Genomic DNA, 21749 nt, shown 5'->3' on the forward strand with positions numbered 1-21749 from the left:
ACGTGTACCACAGTGCATTACTCTTGTTGATGTTTAGTGTTGATACCAGAACTAGTAGGGCACACTCATGCTCATAAATTGAGGATAATTGCAGAATGTGGTGCCACACAACGCGGCACTACACAAACTGGCGCTAATAGCATAGGCACATAGGGAACACACACGACACAGGTCTGTAAGTCCACGGTACTGGTGATAAATTAAGAAAACCGTCCCGAAACACATCTGCTACATAACGCCACTGTTTCTTGCGCATATACCCCGATATCAGTATCGGATATGATCACAATGCAGACGTACACAGGCCGCACAACGGGTTGGCATACTCTGGATCAAGTGGTCGAGCAGCTGCTGGGGTATAGCCTTCCATTCTTGCACCAGTGCCTGTCGGAGCTCCTGAAGTGTCCTAGGGGTTTGAAGACGCGCAGCGATACGTCGATCGAGAGCATCCCAGACGTGCTCGATGGTGTTTAGATCTGGAGAACAGGCAGGCCGCTCCATTCGCCTAGTATCTTCTGTTTAAAGGTACTCCCCCACGATGGCAGCTCGGTGGGGCCGTGCGTTATCATCCGTCAGGAGGAAGGTGGGACCCACTGCACCCCTGCAAAGGCGGACACACTGGTGCAAAATGATGTCCCGATACACCTGACCTGTTACAGTTCCTCAGGAATGTACGTGCACCAATCATAATCCCACCCCTCACCATCAAACGACGACCTCCTACAGGTCCCTTTCAACGATATTAAGGGGTTGGTGCCTGCTTCCTGGTTCACACCACATGAAAACCTAGCGAGAATCACTGTTCAAACTATACCTGGACTCGTCCGTGAACATAATCTGGGACCACTGTTCCAATGACCATGTACTGTGTTCTCGACACCTTGCTTTACGGGCTCTCCTGTGACCAGGGGTCAGTGGAATGCACCTTGCAGGTCTCCGGGCGAATAAACGATGTCTGTTCAGTCGTCTGTAGACTGCGTGTCTGGAGACAACTGTTCCAGTGGCTGCGCTAAGGTCCCGACCAAGGCTACCTGCAGTAATCCGTGGCCGTCTGTGGGCACTGATGGTGAGATATCGGTCTTCTTGTGGTGTTGTACACTGTGGACGTCCAGTACTGTTGCGCCTGGACACGTTTCCAGTCTGCTGGAATCGTTGCCATAATCTTGAGATCACACTTTGTGGCACACGGAGGGTCCCTGCTACGACCTGCTGGCTTTGACCAGCCTCCAGTCGCCCTAGTATTCTACCCCTCATGACGTCATCAATATGTGTTCTTTGAGCCATTTTCAGCACACAGTCACCATTAGGACGTCTGAAAACGTCTGCACACTTACTCGCTGCATCGTACTCTGACAAGCACCAACACACCTCTGCGTATGTGGACTGCTGCCAGCGCCACCGTGCGACGACCGCAGGTCAAATGCACCGCATGGTGAAACCCCGAGGTGATTTAAATCAGCAAACCGCCCCCCCCCCCCCCAAGAGTGTTGTTGCACCAGGTATCAGCATTATCCTTAATTTATGAGCATGAAGAGTATCAGATATGTGATCACTGCGAAGGACACACAAATACCGCGTATTTGTGTGAGACATCGTTCTCAGCACCTGACTCAGTCTGAAAGGTGTCTCCGTGTGGGTCTTTACGTGGCCGGCTGATCGACTTGGGCAAGATCCGGATTTGTGGGGCATTCGTATGTGCGAGGGGCCCGATTTTGGACTGCATGAAAGCATGAGGACAGTCATATTTATCGTCAGGGTTCCGGCCGACCATGTCTGAGCACTACAAGAGAGGATCGCTATATTGTGCACCAGATAACTGCTTCACAAATGCGCCTGCCATCCGACAGTCCCTGCAACAGTCTGCATCATCCTGCACCATTGGTCAGAGCCTTAACAACAGCCGGCCGAGCGAATTACTGTGCCATGCGTTGGCTACCGTCAATACCACAAAACAAACAGCTGCGTTTCGAGTGCTATACTGAGCAGGAAACAAAGCCTGCTGATGAATGGTGTCGCACTGCGTTCAGAGATGAATCGTGGTTCTGCGCTACTCCGGATGACCACTGGTGGCAGTATACCAACGGCAAGGGGAGTGATCCCATTCTTCCAGTGTCTGGACAGTTTGGTGCAGCCATCGGGTATAATATCAGGTAGCAGCTGGTAGCAATTGAGGCGCAAGGTACGTTAGAGGTATCCTCAGACCACCAAGATCACTAGTGTTACCTCTCATGCGACAGTATCGTGGTGCCACTTTTCAACACGACAATGCTCGCCTACACATGGCACGTGAAGCTATGTACTTTCTGGCTGATGCTGAGGTATTCTCATAGCCAGGAAGATCCCCAGATTTGTCCCCTATAGAACATGTGTGAGACCAGCTCCATTCCAGTCCCAATATCCAGGATTTAAAGACCAATCACAAAAATTGTCGATCATTTTGCCTCAGCAGAGGACACAACGGCCTTGTAAGCATACCGAATCACTGTATGCACCCGGGCCACAGTTGGAGCAACGTCATACTTATAATTGGGCGCACACTGCCAAGTTATTTGTTAATTGACTCTATTTTATTATCACTGTAATAACGTCACATACTCTCTGAACACGTTAAGTTTCATTTCGTTTCGTCCTCCTCTGCTGGGTGCTTCACTTTTGCCTGTATTTCTGTCATCAGTGCAGTGGAAGCATTACCACGACCTCTTAACACACTTTCTATCATCCTGTCCCCTCCTGTAACTAGGCCTGCAGAGGACTCACGCTTGATGCAGGGGCTGCCAGTTTAGCTTCAAAATAAGCAATGTAACTTATTGCCACTAAATACGGGCATCAGGCAAGTATGTTCCGAGCAAGGTGCCCAGGGATGGGAAAGACTCGCCGTGTTTTTAAATCGAGTTAGAAAACTGCTACGTAAATAGAGAGAACTTCATCATAGATTCAAGAGAAGTCAAAACCCTAAAAGGTTTTGGTCTTATGTAAAATCAGTATGCGATTCGAAATCATATATTCAGTCATTCAGTGACCTTACAGGCACGAGAACTGAAAATAACAGAGAGAATGTCGAAATGCTGAATTTAGTCTTCCGAAATTTTTTCACCGCGGAAGATCCTTAATATTGGCCCTTCTTTCTATCGTTGTACGAACATCGAAATGTCAGATATTAAGATAATATAATAGAAAAGCAAATACAGTCACTTAGTAGTGGAAAAGCATCAGGACCAGATGACATAAGTTTCTAGAAAGGTTGTGGGAAAGAAATTGCTCCCCTTCCAGTAAAATGGTTCAAATGGCTCTGAGCACTATGCGACTTAACTTCTGAGGTCATCAGTCGCCTAGAACTGAGAACTAATTAAACCTAACTAACCTAAGGACATCACACACATCCATACCCGAGGCAGGATTCGAACCTGCGACCGTAGCGGTCACACGGTTCCAGACTGAAGCGCCTTTAACCGCACGGCCACACCGGCCGGCCCTCTTCCAGTAGCAGTGAATCGTAGTTCGCTTGAGCAACGAAGGGTACCTAGCAACTGGAAAAAAAAGCGCAGGTCGTTCCCGTTATCAGACGCCAAAATCATTGGCCAATATCGTTGACGTCAATTTGTTGTAGAATTATGGTTCAAATGGCTCTAAGCACTATGGGACTTAACATCTGAGGTCATCAGTCCCCTAGACTTAGAACTACTTAAACCTAACTAACCTAAGGACATCACAAACATCCATGCCCAAGGCAGGACTCGAACCTGCGACCATAGCAGCAGTGCGGTTCCAGACTAAAGCGCCTAGAACCGCTCGCCGATAGCGGCCGGCTGTATAATTATAGAACACGTTTTGTGCTCAAAACGTATTTGGAGATCGCAAATTTCCTCTATAAATACACTATGTGACCGAAAGTTACCGGACATCTGGCTGAAAACTACTTACGAGTTCGTGGCGCCCTCCAGCGGTAACGCTGGAATTCACTATGGTGTTGGCCCACCTTTGGCCTTGATGACAGCCTCCACTCTCGCAGGCATATGTTCAGTCAGGTGCTGGAGGACTTCTTGGGGAATGGCAGCCCGTTCTTCACGGAGTGCCGCACTGAGGAGAGGTATTGATATTGGTCGGTGAGGCCTGGCACGAAGTCGGCATTCCAAAACATCCCAAAAGCGTTCTGTAGGATTCAGGTCAGGAGTCAGTGCAGGCCAGTCCATTACAGGGGTGTTATTGTCGTGTAACCACAGGCAGTGCATTACGCACAGGTGCTCGATCGTGGTGAAAGATGCAGCCGCCATCCCCGAATTGCTCTTCAGTGGGAAGCAAGAAGGTGCTTAAAACATCAATGTAGGGCCGGCCGGAGTGACCGAGCGGTTCTAGACGCTACAGTCTGAAACCGCACGACCGCTACAGTCGCAGGTTCGAATCCTGCATCGGGCATGGATGTGTGTAATGCTCTTAGGTTAGTTAGGTTTAAGTAGTTATAAGTTCCAGGGGACTCGTCTCATAGTGCTCAGACCCATTAGAACCATCAATGTAGGCCTGTGCTGTGATAGTGCCACGCAAAACAACAAGGGGTGCAAGCCCCCTCCGTGAAAAACACGCCCACTTCATAACACCACCGCCTCCGAATTATACTAAAAAAAAATGGCTCTGAGCACTATGGGACTTAACATCTTAGGTCATCAGTCCCCTAGAACTTAGAACTACTTAAACCTAACTAACCTAAGGACATCACACAACACCTAGCCATCACGAGGCAGATAAAATCCCTGACCCCGCCGGGAATCGAACCCGGGAACCCGGGCGTGGGAAGCGAGAACGCTACCGCACGACCACGAGATGCGGGCTCCGAATTATACTGTTGGCACCACACGCTGGCAGATGACGTTCACCAGGTATTCACCATACCCACAACCTGTCATCGGATCGCAACATTGTGTACCGTGTTTCGTCACTCCACACAACGTTTTTCCACTGTTCAGTCGTGCAATGTTTACGCACGTTACACCAAGCGAGGCGTCGTTTAGCATTTACCGGCGTGATGTGTGGCTTATGAGCAGCCGTTCGACCATAAAATCCAAGTTCTCCCACCTACTTCCTAACTGTCATAGTACTTGCAGTGGATTCTGATGCAGTTTGGAATTCCTGTGTGATGGTCTGGATACATGTGCGCCTATTACACATTACGACCCCCTTCAACTGTCGGCAGTCTCTGTCAGTCAACAGACTTAAGGAGAGTAAACATTGGACGATCGAACAGTGGAGAAACGTTGTGTGGAGTGACGAATCCACACAATGTGGCGATCCGATGGAATGGTGTGGGTATGGCGAATAGCCGGTGAACGTCATCTGCCAGCGTGTATAGTGACAACAGCGGAGGCGGTGGTATTATGGTGTGGTCGTGTTTTTAATGGCGGGTTTGCACCCCTTGTCGTTTTGCGTGGGACTACCATAACACAGGCCTACAATGATGTTTTAAGCACCTTCTTTTTTCCCACTGTTAAAGAGCAATTCGGGGATGGCAACTGCATCTTTCAACACGATAGAGCACCTGTTCATAATGCACTGCCTGTGGCGAAGTGGTTACACGACAATAACATCCCTGTGATGGACTGGCCTGCACTAAGTCCTGACCTGAATCCTGTAGAACACCTTGTTTTGGAACGCCGACTTCGTGCCAGGCCTCACCGACCGACATTGATAACTCTCCTCAGTGCAGCACTCCGTGAAAAATGGGCTGCCATTACCGAAGAAACCTTCCAGCACCTGATTGAACGTATGCCTGCGAGAGTGGAATCTGTCATCAAGACTAAGGTTGGGCTAACACCATACTGAAATCCAGCATTATCGATGGAGGGCGCCACGAACTTGTAAGTCATTTTTAGCCAGGTTTCCGGATACTTTTGATCACGTAGTGTATTTGTAAGGAGTAGTGAAATGAAAAAGAGAGAGACGGAAGAAAGTAAGTAAACTATTTATCATTTCAAAAATTGTTGCCATAACTGTTGATATATTTATCCCACTGTGAGACAAGACGGCAGTGCCTTGACAGAAAAATCTTTGTGATTACCTACGGAACCATGATTGTACACAGGCATAAGTCCGAGACAAATCGACGGTCGCGGATGTCTTGAAAGACGGCTCCAAAAATATGGAAATCGCGTAGAGAGAGATTGGAACTGTATGGAGGTTGTGTAAGGGCTCCCCAGTGCGCTTGTGTCTACATGTTGCCAATGTTGTTTCGACTATCTACATCTACATGACTACTCTGCAATTCACATTTAAGTGCTTGGCAGAGGGTTCATCGAACCACAATCATACAATTTCTCTACCATTCCACTCCCGAACAGCACGCGGGAAAAACGTACACCTAATCCTTTCTGTTCGAGCACTGATTTCTCTCATTTTATTTTGATGATCATTCCTTCCTATGTAGGTTGGGCTCAACAAAATATTTTCGCATTCGGAAGAGAAAGTTGGTGACTGAAATTTCGTAAATAGATCTCGCCGCGACGAAAAACGTCTTTGCTTTAATGACCTCCATCCCAATTCGCGTATCATACCTGCCACACTCTCTCCCCTAGTACGTGATAATACAAAACGAGCTGCCCTTTTTTGCACCCTTTCGATGTCCTCCGTCAATCCCACCTGGTAAGGATCCCACACCGCGCAGCAATATTCTAACAGAGGACGAACGAGTGTAGTGTAAGCTGTCTCTTTAGTGGACTTGTTACATCTTCTAAGTGTCCTGTCAATGAAACGCAACCTTTGACTCGCCTTCCCCACAATATTATCTATGTGGTATTTCCAAACGAAGTTGTACGTAATTTTTACACCCAGGTACTTAGTTGAATTGACAGCCTTGAGAATTGTACTATTTATCGAGTAATCGAATTCCAACGGATTTCTTTTGGAACTCATGTGGATCACCTCACACTTTTCGTTATTTGGCGTCAACTGCCACCTCCCACACCATACAGCAATCTTTCCTAAATCGCTTTGCAACTGATACTGGTCTTCGGATGACCTTACTAGACGGTAAATTACAGCATCATCTGCGAACAACCTAAGAGAACTGCTCAGATTGTCACCCAGGTCATTTATATAGACCAGGAACAGCAGAGGTTCCAGGACGCTTCCCTGGGGAACACCTGATATCAGTTCAGTTTCACTCGATGATTTTCCCTCTATTACTACGAACTGCGACCTTCCTCACAGGAAATCACGAATCCAGTCGCACAACTGAGACGATACCCCATAGGCCCGCAGCTTGATTAGAAGTCGCTTGTGAGGAACGGTATCAAAAGCTTTCCGGAAATCTAGAAATACGGAATCAACTTGAGATCCCCTGTCGATAGCGGCCATTACTTCGTGCGTTGCACAAGAACGATGTTTTCTGAAACCATGCTGATTACGTATCAATAGATCGTTCCCTTCGAGGTGATTCATAATGTTTGAATACAGTATGTGCTCCAAAACTCTACTGCAAACCGACGTCAATGATATAGGTGTTCGTGTTTCAAATTCTGGAATATTCCATTCGTCTTCCCTGGTGAAGGAATTTCGGGAAACTGCGTTCAATAACTCCGCTTTAGCGGCACAGTCGTCGGTAACAGTACCGTCGGCACTGTGCAGCGAAGGTTATTGGCTGCGTCTTGCCGCTTGTGTACTTTACATACGACCAGAATTTCTTCGGATTTTCTACCTTTTTTTACACCATGTCCTAAAGTGATACGGCCATAATGGCATCGTCGAAACATATAAATATAATCAGCATAGCATCGTCACATAGATTTAAAATACGGTGTAGAATAGGCCACTTAAATCGTGACATGTCTCCCACAGAAAACTTTTAAACAACATATAAGCATTGAATAAATAAAATTATATAGTTTGACTATACATTCCATGAGTAGGTATGTAAAGCCCTGTATTGGTTAAGTTCTTACGATCGGTGCGCGCCTACATAAGATCCTCGCGACCGACCCAACAGAGGGCGCTGTTCATTGATCTGTCTCTTTTTCAGCTGTCATATAGACATTTTATCTTTCACGAGCAACTTATAGGTTGGCACAGGCAATGTATTACGATATATTAACTGTTGAGCGTAAATTCACCATAAAAAAGGGTCGGACCTATACTCTTCATAGATTTTCTTCTAATAATTTTACATGAGTAACTGCATTCATCTTTTAATGTATCACAATTGGTTTCTATGATGGTCATTAATTTTAATAAGTCTGCTACATGCATTTTATCTAATGTGCTTTTATCAGATTATGTGTTTGCGTAAATAATGACTACATATAAGAAAGCCCACATCTAGGAAGGGTGTAGGCAAACAGGTTTCTGGATGCTACTGTACCTCAGTAGCTAGTTGGCAATAATGACTATGTGGACGATGTGGCCTATTCTACACCATATTTTAAATCTGTGTGACGATGCTATGCTGATTCTATTTATATGTTTCGACGATGCCATAATGGCCGTATCACTTAGGACATGGTGTAAAAAAAGGTACGTTATACCATATTTTATCTGTACATTTCCCTGGTGTATGACAGTATATTGTGATACATATTGCCGTTTTATGTTAGAAGACACACTGCTCACTAGATGTATGTATTTATATATTTTAGATCTGAAAATGGTCATTACAGAATGAAACCGGTCATCGTCTAAAGAATTCACTTGTGATCAGAGACTGGAATAGAAAAGCATTTTACAGTATTGGATCACTGTTTGTACTCGCGATTATGTCGCAGTTGGTTTGACAGCAGTATAACCCTGAAGGAGATCCTAGCAGAGAGGACTAAACGTCGAGTAATCTAACAGTTTGAACAGGAATATGAGGGACGTAACAATTCAGCAGATTTTACCATGAGATTATCTTCTCACTCTCTGTCACGATGGGTCAATGTTCCGTCTCCAATTACCTGAAAGCTGATCAGGCATTAACTGCTCTTTGTTCAAGTGTCTTAAGCAAGGCGTAAATCCTATCGGCGGGAATCCTGGAAACGAAACTATTCGAAGTGGGAACGAAGCTCGTGGAAGTGATGCGTGGAGTTGGTACGCAGTGCGTGAGCGCGCAGCAAGCACCAGCAGCCAGGGAGCCACGGCCCGGCCTGGCGAGGCGAGGCGAGGCAGACAGCTGTGAGAGCGGAGACCGGGCGGTGTAGGCGGCCGCTGCCGCTGCTGCTGTGGCTGGAATGCCGACTCCAGGCTGAGCGCGGCTGCGGCTATTTACGACACGAGCCGTGTGTGTCTCCAGCCTCAGGACATCCGGTCGGCGGCAGACCTGGAGCCGGGCCGGAGGCGCGACTCGCGTTACAGGTGCGTCGCTACCTGTCCGTGCCTTGTGTCTGTGCGCTCTGCAGCCTGCGAGCGGGTGCTGACGCTGCCCGTCCGAGGGCCGGCTACTCTGGCCGTGTGTTGCCGATTCCGCTAGCGAGCTAACTCGACCTCTCGGGCATGATTCGCACCGAGGCGATGGAACTTAGCGCAACGGACGGGAAACTCATCGTCACGCTAGATGAAACGTCGACATAACGCCAAATCGCTCAGCCCCGTACCAAGAGCGGCGTCCACAGCGAGAGGCAGCGGAGGGTAGCTGCTCCTCGTCGGAAAAAAAGTCTTAGAAAGCTGTTGTTGTTGTGGCGTTCAGTACGAAGACTGGCCTGATGCAGCTCGTCGTACCAGTCTACAGTGTGATTCAGCTGCCCTACCGTTGTTGTTTTATGCAAACCGCAATTTAATATCAGGCCTTTCATATTCTCTCGTTCGCTACACGCAGACTGTTAGTCCCACAGGAGAAAAAAAAAAAAAAAAAAAAAAAAAAAAAGACGAACAGAATATTTTTGAAGGAAATTTAATGTAGTTAAATTTTGTACTGGGATACGTTTTCACGATAGGTCGTAATTTTCGAGTTATCGAAGAAAAGCGTACGAAAGTGACCTTCAAACGCACCTCCACTCCCCCACTCAGCCCCACGGGTAAGGATTCATGGCACTCCTTCCTACCACTGCACAAAAATTTGAGGCTGCACGAATTATTTTCCACATTCGACCTTTTTTTGGTCTCCATTCTCTGGCCTTACTACGCTACCGGCTTAACCGAGCACTTACACGTTGTAAATTTGACATTCGAGTAAGTTTTACCTAAGAGTTTTGTGAATTTTAGCAGGATAATATAATAACGTCGATATATTGGTCAAGTCTTCTACCCGCCAGGGTAGCTGAGAGCGCTAATGCGCTACTTCCTAGACTCGGGTATGCGCGCCGGCCTCGGATCGAATCCGCCCAGCGGATGAACGACGAGGGCTGGTCTGCTGGCCAGCCTGAATGTGGTTTTTAGGCGGTTTTCCACATCCCGATAGGTGAACACCGCGCTGGTCCCAACGTTCCGCCTCAGTTACACGACTGACAGACATTTGAACAAATTAGAATTATATTAATACCTTCAGCTGCTGACGGGCGTTGATATAGACCAACGGGGACTCGAACCCGGGATCTCCTGCTTACATGCCAGACGCTCTATCCATCTGAGCCACCGAAGGCACAGAGGATAGTGCGACTGCAGGGACTATCTCGCGCACGCCTCCCGCCAGACCCACATTCTCATCTTGTATATCCGCACACTACATTCGGACATGTCCGAAAGAACAGACACCATATTAATATAAGACATTTGATTGGTTGGTTGTTTGGGGAAGGAGACCAGACAGCGTGGTCATCGGTCTCATCGGATTAGGGAAGGATGGGGAAGGAAGTCGGCCGTGCCCTTTCAGAGGAACCATCCCGGCATTTGCCTGGAGTGATTTAGGGAAATCACGGAAAACCTAAATCAGGATGGCCGGACGCAATATAAGACATTTGAACACGTTCGCAATATTTCATGGCTTATACTAGATGCAGACAGCTGGGGTACACTAATTACCTCCCGGGGTGTTCGGGTGGCGGCAGGAAGGGTATCTGGCCACCCCCTGCAACTAACGTTTCCAAATCCGTAATAACACCGCCGACCCCGTGTTGGCGCAGGACAAGGCCCAAAGAAAGAAAGAAAGAAAGAAAATTCGTCAAGTCTTCTGACTACTGTGCTTGTGAGGGTTAAGTTTCGATTGAATTGTCAAAGTAATTAGTTTTAGCGTAACGTTTACAATAGTTTTTTTTTTCCTTTCATTACCCTCACGGTCACGTTTATATTAGTAATGGTAACGAAGTAGCCGACTATGCTGGTGTCCTAAAATACCAATCAATAGAGACCAAAAAAGATCAAATATAGGGAATAGTTCGTGTGATCGGAAATTTTTGAATAGTGATGCCGAGAACAACGTACTAGAAATCCCGACTGACGACAATTGACTGTGGGGGGTGGATTTGCGTTTGAATGTCGCTTTTGAATGTTTTTTTTTTGAATGCTTCCGTGAATGTATTCCAATACAAAACTTAAATATATCAAATTTCCTACAAAAAGGTCCTGTTTATATTTATCTGTACTACTAAGAGTTCGCGAGCGAGAGAATATGAAATCTCGCGCGTGGTATTTGAAAGGCTGATACAAAATTGCGGGTTGCCTAAAACAACGTCGGTAGTGGCAGCTGAATTACCGTGTGTATTCTACAGGTCTCTTCATCGCTGCATAACTACTACACCCTACATCCTCTTGAACCTATTTACTACAATCAGGTCTTTGTCTTCCTGTACAATTCCTTCCCTCCCCCTCCCCCAACACTTGCCACTATTACGAAACCGAAGCTCTTGTCATGCTTCGGAACACGTTCAGTCAACTTTACATACCGTCATTAATTTGAAAACAGCCAGTAGCAGTTGTACTTATGGTCGTTTGTCATCGAATCTATAGACAAATTTCGTCATTCACCGCGAAACTAACATAAGCTGTTCCTCATCGAAACGCCCCATACTGCTCAGACCTTCGGCAGGCTCTTGCCCAGTACCGAAGGGCGAAAATAAGGTTATGAGTGAGCGACACTTTAATTCCAATCCCCCTTTCATTATCCCTTCCACTTCTTCTGACACCGAACAAGGGTTCAAAAGTGCTAACTTATATCATTCTTAATGCATCCTTTAACATTATTATTGATATTAGTGTGATTATTATTATTATTGTTATTATTATTATTATTATTATTAACACTGCAAATTATTATTACTGAGTTTGTTATGTAATAACTACTTAATATCGTTCTTGATTCCTCCATTATTTTATCATCAGTATTAACATTACTATTATTGATACTATTGTTAGTTATTATTTTGATTAATAACGGAAATTATTAATATTCTGATAGTTATGGAATGTTTTTGTATGAGTTGTTGACTGATAGATGTATGAAAGGGTCTTAAGGCCCTAATGTGGTCGGGCAAAATAACTAGTAACTAAATAAATAAAATAAAAGATGTTGGAATATGGCACCAATATGAAGGACCTAGCAATATCAGTAGAGTTTGTTAATAGCCAAAGAACTATTCGTAACCTATGTTCTTGAGAAAGGTCATCTGGGAAATTTTCGGCACTGCTCAGATCTGGAGAGAGAGGAAATATATACTCACATCTGTATGACTAGTGTGAATTCACACTTGAGAGCGTGGCAGAGGTTTCACAGAACCACCTCCAGATTATTTCTCTTCCGTTCCACTTTCGAATAGCACATGGGATAAACTAGCACCTAAATCATCTTGTGCGAACTTTGAATTTCCGTATTTTCTTGCGATACTCCTTACTCCCTATGTAGATGGAAAAAATTCGTGAACGAAATTTTGCAAGACTATATCGCCGCAACGATTAACAACTTTGTTCTAATGACTGCCACTTCAACTCACCTATCATATCTGTGGGACACTGTCTCCTATTCCCGATGATACCAAACAAGCTGCCATTCTTTGAACTTTTTCGATGTCTCCGTCGCTTACCAACACAATGTATTGTAGAAGGCAACTACATAGCGCATTTTTAATTTTATCCTTTGTGTCTGTTTCCAAAAGCCAAATTAAGTAAATATTTTTGCTCTTCTAGTGCAGCTGACTTTTTCAGTGTTGAGAAACTGTCATTAAATAACCTTTTCCATTGGTTCATGTTCTTAAAACTTGCACATTTCCGATTTTTTTCTAATCTAGGTGTTGTAAAATGTAAACCATTTTCCACATTGAAATACGGCTTCTCACTTGGGGTCGAACACTCTTGGGAAAAATATCAAGCCTCTTACAAACAGCGCAATGCGACGCGAAAGCAAAGCAAAGAATGAAGTTAAGAAGATACAAAAATCCTAAATCCATTAGTATAATGTGAGCTAGAGCAACGAGAACACGTTAACTTCCTTGTTAGCAGGCGACGTCGCTGTCGCTCGGTACCAACAAAACTTTCTTCCCAAGAATCCTTGACGTTGACGTCCTGTTTCGTTCCGTTTGGTATGAAATCACTGTGGAACGTTTTGACGTTAAGATCGTTTCTGTCAGCCGTGAATCGATCTTTATTCTCACATAAGAAAAACTTTCTTTCCGCTAGTCACCCACAAATCGTCTACTTGTTGTAGTGCTGTTACGTTCACGGTATCTGCTGATTTGACGCAGAGCACGCATTTTTGGCTTTGATGTGGGAAAGCTGAAAAAATGATGGCGTCTATATGATAAAATATTCGTGAAATAAAAAGCAAAATCTTTGATATTTGGCAAGGAAGTCGGAATATATGACGCACGAATCGGGAATGTAGAAGTTCCAATCCAATGAAAAAGAAAAGAGAAAGGATAAGAATGGAATATTTGAAACCTACTCGTGTTTCTTCTCTGTGGTCATGGACCTCATCCCGCGTGTTTACGCCGCAGAGGGCTCCCACAGAACGCAGCTATGGAGCAAGTGAAGGGATATCTGAACACAACGCGTTCCAGCGTGCAACACGTGCGCAAGTGGAGAAGCAGTCATCAACAACTAACAGATTAACGAATTATTATAGAGGAATTAGCAGTCATTTTTGACCACAGTATACAATAATGGCACTGTGATGATCGAATGAACTGTGAGAACAGACAATGATTAGAGTATGTATAGTAGACTATCAGAGATGTAGGATGTACTTTGCTTCGAAAGATTTACATATTACCACAAGAAAGGAAAGGCGCCGAACGACATCTTTTCGAAACGGCGGACTTGACAGACGTGGTTTTCCTTCTGATACGTATTCTGACCCTGCTTTGTGAATATGTACGTCAGTAACTATGCGTCATGAACACGCCCAGCACAATGTAGTACGATGGCATGCTGCTCTGTTGTTTACACTTAGAAAATAGTTCCTTTTTGTGAGCAGAACATACGAAAGTACCAATACAAGACTGCCACGCTCCTACAGTTTCCAAACTAAGGATACCGGCGCAAGAGAGGTTGTATTTCTTCACGGTATTTCCAGTATACGCAATAAAGGGTGTTTCAAACTGAATATACGGGTTTTAAGGCTTGGCTGCGCTTGTTAGATTCAACTTACAATTTTAAATAATATATCAAACGAAAGAGCAACTCGAACAGTCTTTCTTGCAAGTGATCAGTGTTAGCACCATTTGCCAGACATCGGGTCGGCAGGCAAGTTTTTTCTAAACCTAGGTCAGTGTGTCTCGAGTAGTTGTCGCACCAATGCTGTTTCTAAAGTTGGGCAGATTAGCTGGTGGTGGAGTCACATACACATAGTCTTTTATGAATCCCCAAAGGTGAAAGTCGCAGGTCGTGTGTGGACATGGACGTCAAGCAAAGCGAACTCTGTCATCCAGACCCTTTCGGTCAATCCAACGAAGGAGACTGTGGCTATGAGACAGAAGACAATGGTTCGAGAGACACAAAAAGGTAATGACAATGGTTCATATGGCTCTGAGCACTATGGGACTTAACTTCTGAGGTCATCAGTCCCCTAGAACTTAGAACTACTTAAACCTAACTAACCTAAGGACATCACACACATCCATTCCCGAGGCAGGATTCGAACCTGCGACCGTAGCGGTCACGCGGCTCCAGACTGTAGCGCCTAGAACCACACGGCCACTTCTGCCGGCCCGGTCTTTAGGCTTTCAGCTTTTAACAACTGCAAACGGTAAGGACGTAGTTGTAAGCGTATCGTTAAACGTCCCCAAACAGACGTCACTGGAATTGCCGATTCACGACGAGCCTTCCGAACTGATTTTTTGGGGCTACGCGTGAAAGACTCAAACACTCAACATATTCTTCTGCCACTCCTGGTCATTCCATACTCTTCCCTTTGAGCTCTGGTATACAGACAAAACTGTCTGCGTGGCTCTTTTATTTGATGTATTATTTATTATTGTAAACTGAATTTAACAAATGCTACATAGTCTTTAAACCCGTGTATTCTCTTTGAGCCATCTGTATCCACGGATATTTGGCATTTGACACCATGCCCTCCACCCCTCCCCACCCCTCCACCACCATCCCCAGGCTTCTCAAAAATTCACCTTTCTTCCCTTACCAGTACCATATTTCCATCCGATTAAAACGATTCCACCTGGCTACATGCTGATATTTAGAGTCGGATAACTAAAGACCACGTCACGAACAAAACGGAATCTACGAAACTGACTCTGACAGTCGCTCTTTTACTCGTCGGACCGCAGCGTTCGCTCCGCAGCAAGTAATTAAGCAGTGGCATCACTCTAATTACTATACTGGGCCAGTTTCTTCTGCCTTTCACCCTGCCAGCAACAATTACACGCGGGGAACCAGACAGGGTGTTCAGTTGCGGAGCTATAGTTTTAACTGCGCATAATCTCCGAGACGACATGTATTAGCATAGGTGGGCGTCATGCTTCTCAGAAGCGTTCCTCGTTAACTCAGCACACTAGATGCAGAAACGGCATCTAAACGATTTACGGCGTCGCTCATTATTTAGTTCCTGCTTCACGCCCTCGCGGAATAGCTAAAGTTTATGATTCATGTACTCCGTAATCAAGATCTCGTCCACTAAAATCCACACTACCGCTGCTCATAATGACAAGAAAAATTGAAAATGGCCATGAACCTCTGGTACCTCAGCGAGAGGACATTAACACAGTTAAATAACGGAAGCAAGTTTGTACCAGTGACGAAGTCATTGCCGGCAAGTACACGTACTTCCCAACATACATGCGTGAACGGAGGCAATGGGCAACGTACCACGTCATGTGGGCAACCGCGAGGTGATTCTGGGGAGCTTCCACCGTCAACCCCTAAAAATGGTTCAAATGTCTCTGAGCACTATGGGACTAAACATCTGAGGTCATCAGTCCCCTAGAACTTAGAACTACTTAAACCTAACTGACCTAAGGACATCACACACTTCCATGCCCGAGGCAGGGTTCGAACCTGCGACCGTAGCGGTCTCGCGGTTCCAGACTGTAGCGCCTAGAACCGATCGGCCATACCGGCCGGCTGACCACACTGTAGGGTTAGAGTAGTTGCGCAAATGTGTGTCTCAAAGAACACGTTTGATTAAGAAAATCTGGGATGTTATACTGCTTGGGAGATAGCCGACAGAAACTAAAAATAGCATCAGGTGTGCCCGAAGAAGCATAACAGGATCGCTAATGTTTTTAATAGACGTAAATGGCTTACCTCGCTGGTGGGTCTACTGTCGGCCACTGGGTGAACACAATGAAATCAAGGGCAAGTAGATTGTATTGCCTCTTGGTCTAATGAGTGTCAACTTAAATGTGCATAAAAACAAGCCAATTTACATCAGAAGATGGTTGAACCAATTCTTTCCTATCACAAGATTAAGAAGTAAACTTCTGGAGTCCATCACATTAGATTAGGTTCGGAATTTACGGGTAGTACAACCAGCGGAAAAAAGGCGAATTTGCTCCTATTTAAAAGTCTCTGACTGAAAAGTAGCGTACTGCTGCCTCATTCTACCTTCGTCAAGACATTTAAAATTTTTCTCACCATTTTTGGAATGCGAACATACGTGCGTGCTTTTTGGTATGCAGCTAACTTCTCACTCCCAACTGTAGCTCGCTCACACGCACCATTACATCGATGTAAGTTATCCACCTTCTCGCACTTACCAATTCTCTCTCTCTCTCTCTCATTTAGCTCAACTCATTGTCATTAGCCGGTCGTGGTGGTCAAGAGGTTCTAGGCGCTACAGACTGGAACCGCGTGAACGATACGGCCGCATGTTCGAATCGTGCCTCGGGCATGGCTGTGTGTGATCTCCTTAAGTTAGTTAGGTTTAAGTATTTCTAAGTTGTAGGGGACTGACGATCTCAGATATTAAGTCCCATAGTGCTCAGAGCCATTTCAACCACTGTCATTATCTTTTTGTGTCTCTCGAACCATCATTGTCTCCTGTCTCGTAGCCACAGTCCCCTTCGTTCTGTCCTACTCTGTCTCCTCTCGCTACCACTTTCACCCTCTAGTTCTGTCTTACTCCTGCTATCTTATTCATTCTTTCCCAATGCTGCTACGTCTTCTCACTGTCACTATTTCTCACTTCCTCGTTTACATTGTTACAGGGTCTGTCTCTCATTATTACTGGCTCACGCCGATTTTCACTTTCTCCGTCTCTTTATTCCTTTCCCACTGGCACTGTATCCTTCACTCTTTTCCTAGCACTGTTCTATCTCTGTCAGCTAAGTTCCACTACCACTCCCTCTCTCTATCCCATACTGCCCTTGTCTTCTTCGCTCTTTCTAAACCACAACCAGTCTACTTTCGTCCAGCATTTACTACTTTTCCATCTCTTTCCAAATGCCATTGTCTCCTTCTCTCTTAGCGCGAAAAGGGCGAATATGTTCCCACCCAAATTTTTTGGGAAAACTGTTGAAGTTGTGACGAAGGCAGCTTGTACCCCACTTTTCACTCAGGGTCTTTTGAACAGGAGCGTATCTGCCTTTTCTTTGTTCCGATAGGAGAATTTGCCCGCTGGTTCCCTTACTTATCTGTCGCAGCAAGGCAGGTCAGTCATAGGAAAAGAACTTTATGGTTCAGTAAATTTTTAATAGTTTGCTTATGTGAAGACGAAATACACAAAACTAATTTTACACCTCAGACCGATTTACATGCACTAAAATTTTTCATGTGCTTCAATACTACAACATAAGATTCCCAGAACTCTTCTGATGATAACGGAGACCCTTTGCAGCATGTGTTTCCGTGATACGTCACTTTATAGACTACGTCTTTGCCACACAACGGATTTTCCGTGCGTATTTTAGTTGTACGGGCAAGGTAGCTTTGAACTTGGAAACGGACGAAGATATCAAGAAAATCTGGAAGGCTGCTCGGGATTATACCGTTCAAAATTCAGTCATTTGCTGTGCATAGTCATCTTGGGATCCCTGCTTGGTTTTGGTAAAGAAACACTTCTTTGGTGTTTTATAAGGAACTGCTCACGAACTAATGGTGACTCCGTAAGTCCCTTAAGGCCCATCATAGACCACATCAAAAATGACTCTGAACACTATGGGACTTAACATCAGTCCCCTAGGCTCAGACCTACTTAAACCTAACTAACCTAAAGACATCACGCACATCCATGACCGAGGCAGGATTCGAACCTGCGACCGTAGCATCAGCGCGGTTCCGGACTGAAGCGCGGAGGATCGCTTGGCCACACCGGCCGGCAGACCACATCAAATGCTAAAAGAAACAACCGATTTACTCCATTTGCCTGAGCAGGAAGAAGTTTGTAATATTCATATTTTGACCCTATACTGTAGGAGAGAAGACGAGCTTTCTGTTGAATATACAAATGATATCTAGCCCAAGGGCTAACCAAAAAACTGGACCCTATCTTTTTACAGTCTGGAACCGCGCGACTGCTAAGGTCGCAGGTTCGAATCCTGCCTCGGGGATGGATGTGTGTGATGTCCTTAGTTACGTTTAAGTAGTTCTAAGTTGTAGGGGACTGATGACCTCAGAGGTTGAGTCCCATAGTGCTCAGAGCCATTTGAACCATTTTGAACCTACCTTTTTATCACCGATAGAACCGGAGCTGCGAGCCCCGGAAGAGTCCCGTTTTTATGTGCGGCGTTTTGGAACCTACATTCACGTTCAGAAGAAAACAGTACACATTGAACGACTAGAGATAGGACGTTGATATTCACAGGACATTTAAATTAGTATAACCTGTAGAAATGATTAGCATTTCAGTCACCTCGGTTCAGCATGTGTGATAGGCACAGGGTCTGCCATAGGCCCTGATAACTGGTTCCAGGCGTGATGACATCGACTCGTATATAGCGCGAGTGCCGTGCTGTGGTGTGATATAGCCACCCATCCTGCATTACCTCGTTCCAAAGTTCATCTGTGGTGGTTGGCATTGCGTCACAGTGCTGAACCCGTCGTTTCACCATATCCCACACATTTTCGATTGGTGGCAAGTCTAGTGCTCTGGTGGGCCAGACCAAGAGGCTGACATATTGTGACACCAAGAAGGCACGTGCTCGGGTAGCAACTTGTGGTCGTTCATTGTGTTGCTGAAAAATGGCGTCTGGAGTGTTGTGCAGAAAGGGCATAGTTACGGGTCGCAGGATGTTATTCACGTAGGTCTTACTGGTCACAGTGCGCTGGACTCTCACCAACTGTGATATGTGGTTGTACCCAAATAGCACTCCACACAGTCAGGCCTCGAGTTGGCACTGTGCGTCTTGTGCGAATCCAGTCACTGTGATGCCGCTCCCCCTGACTGCGGTGAACCGAGATGAGGCCATCATTTTCAAACAAACAGAGCCTGGATTCGTCCAAAAACATTATCCGATGCCATTCCTGTCCCCAGTGACGTCATTCCATACGCTATTGCCGTCTAGCATATTTCTATACATTCGTCAAAGATAGGCGGAGAAGTGAATGACGCGCACGTAACCCTTGCCGTAATAAACGGCGACGGACTATACGATGTGGTAAACTGTTCTACTATTGCGCCAGAGCCGAGGACGACACAGCTCTGTCCTGCAGTGCCATTCGGATGAGGTGTCGATCTTCTCGGGGGGTGATTTGGATGGTGTAACCTGACATTTCGTCGTGTTCTATGGCCTTCCGTGAACCATTCTGCACACACCCTTTGCTCTGCCGAGACACTTCGTCCCACGCGAGCAGCAGTTTCTCGGATGGATGCATCACATTCTCTCATGCCAATAGTGGGCCCTCTGTCAAACTTACTGATTTGGTGGTACGGTTCGCGCATATCTCTGCGTGGCATCCCGCACGTCTTTTCAAGTCGCTCTGGTCCATTACCTTCGTTTCGTAGTGACAACGAGAGCCGCCGGCACATTTCACCGGTAGTTGGTGTTACGTCGCGATATCGATGTTGACCTTGAACCAGAGGGCCGACATGTGTCAAATTCCATTCTTTTTTTTTTTTATTAGAACGTACTTCTGTACGTGTCCTGTGAATATGAACGTCCTATCTCTAGTGGTTCAAATTGTTCTGCTTTTTCTGAACATGAATGTATTACGCAGCGTATGCTGTCGCATGCGTGCCGTTTAATCGATATGAAATGTGTCGATCACATAAAGTCTGTAGTAGGGAAGGCGAATTGATGACTTAGATTTGTTGGAAGTGTTTTGTGAACGCCGGGTGCACTGTAAAGGACACCACATAGAAGATACTAGTGCGGCCAGTTGTAGAGCACAGGTCCAGCTTTTAGAGGACTGAGCCAATAGAAATGACATAAGACATCCAAGTAATACAAGGATGCGCTACATGTTCCGGGAGCTGCCTAACGATGTGTGGCTGGGTGGGATTTGGTATCCGTCGTCGTCATCATCATCATCATCATCATCATCATCATCATCATCATCATCATCCTGCCCCTCACATGGATCATTTTCCTCTTCCGGAGGTGAAAAGTGTGGGAGTTGAAAAAAAGCTGATAAGCCTATGTCTGAGCTCAAATCTTCCTGGTTTTACCGTCACAGTTTCTCTCGTGAGCTACATCTAGGGGGAAACAATATACTAGCTAACTCCTCTGGGAACTTACATAAAAGTAAACAATACCAAGATGCACAACGCCTCTCTTGTAAAGTCTGCTATTATTAATGAGCATCTTCGCGACCCTTTCGCGCTTACTATACGAAGCTTTGATGGAACCTTCTGCTCTTGCTTGGATCTTCTCCATTTCCTCTTTCAATCCTATGTGGTAAGAGTCAAAGACTGACGAGCATTAGTCAAGTATCTGTTGAACGTGGGTTTTGTAAGCTACTGTACATGCAACGTCGATGGATTACAATCGATGAGAATTTTTCTCGTGAATCTCTGTCTAACATACGTCTTTCCTATAATTAGATTTTCGTATCCGTTCCACTTATTTGGTTATGCTGAGTTTGAACTGCCAGTCCTTCTACCAAGCATCGATGCTCTGTAGGTGTTATTGCATCTCCCTACAATTTTCTAGCATGCATCTTTTCTACTACAACAGCATTATCCGCGAATAGCAGTATCGGGTTGCCGACATTATCCACTAATTTATATACAGGGGTCAGGAGCAGTCTGAAAAGATTGTAAGGCTGATGCAGGATATATTGTGCTAAAAATAAATGTTGAGGAAGAAACCCGATATGTTGTGCAGTTTCCGAGCTAATTAACATTGAAGTTAGCCATTCAGGCCACTGCCAGATACAATTAATGTCAGCCAATCTCAAAGCATGGTTATAGGGCACGAGACTGCTCAGCCTTTGGCTTGGGTTCGATTTTTTACTACAGTCCTAGGTCCAATTTTTTATTGAAATCTTGTTCGGTTTTACGAAACCAAATTACAACGCTTTTGGCTACACCGGCTCTG

This window comes from Schistocerca serialis, chromosome 5 (assembly GCF_023864345.2).
Source record: "Schistocerca serialis cubense isolate TAMUIC-IGC-003099 chromosome 5, iqSchSeri2.2, whole genome shotgun sequence".
Taxonomy (NCBI): domain Eukaryota; kingdom Metazoa; phylum Arthropoda; class Insecta; order Orthoptera; family Acrididae; genus Schistocerca; species Schistocerca serialis.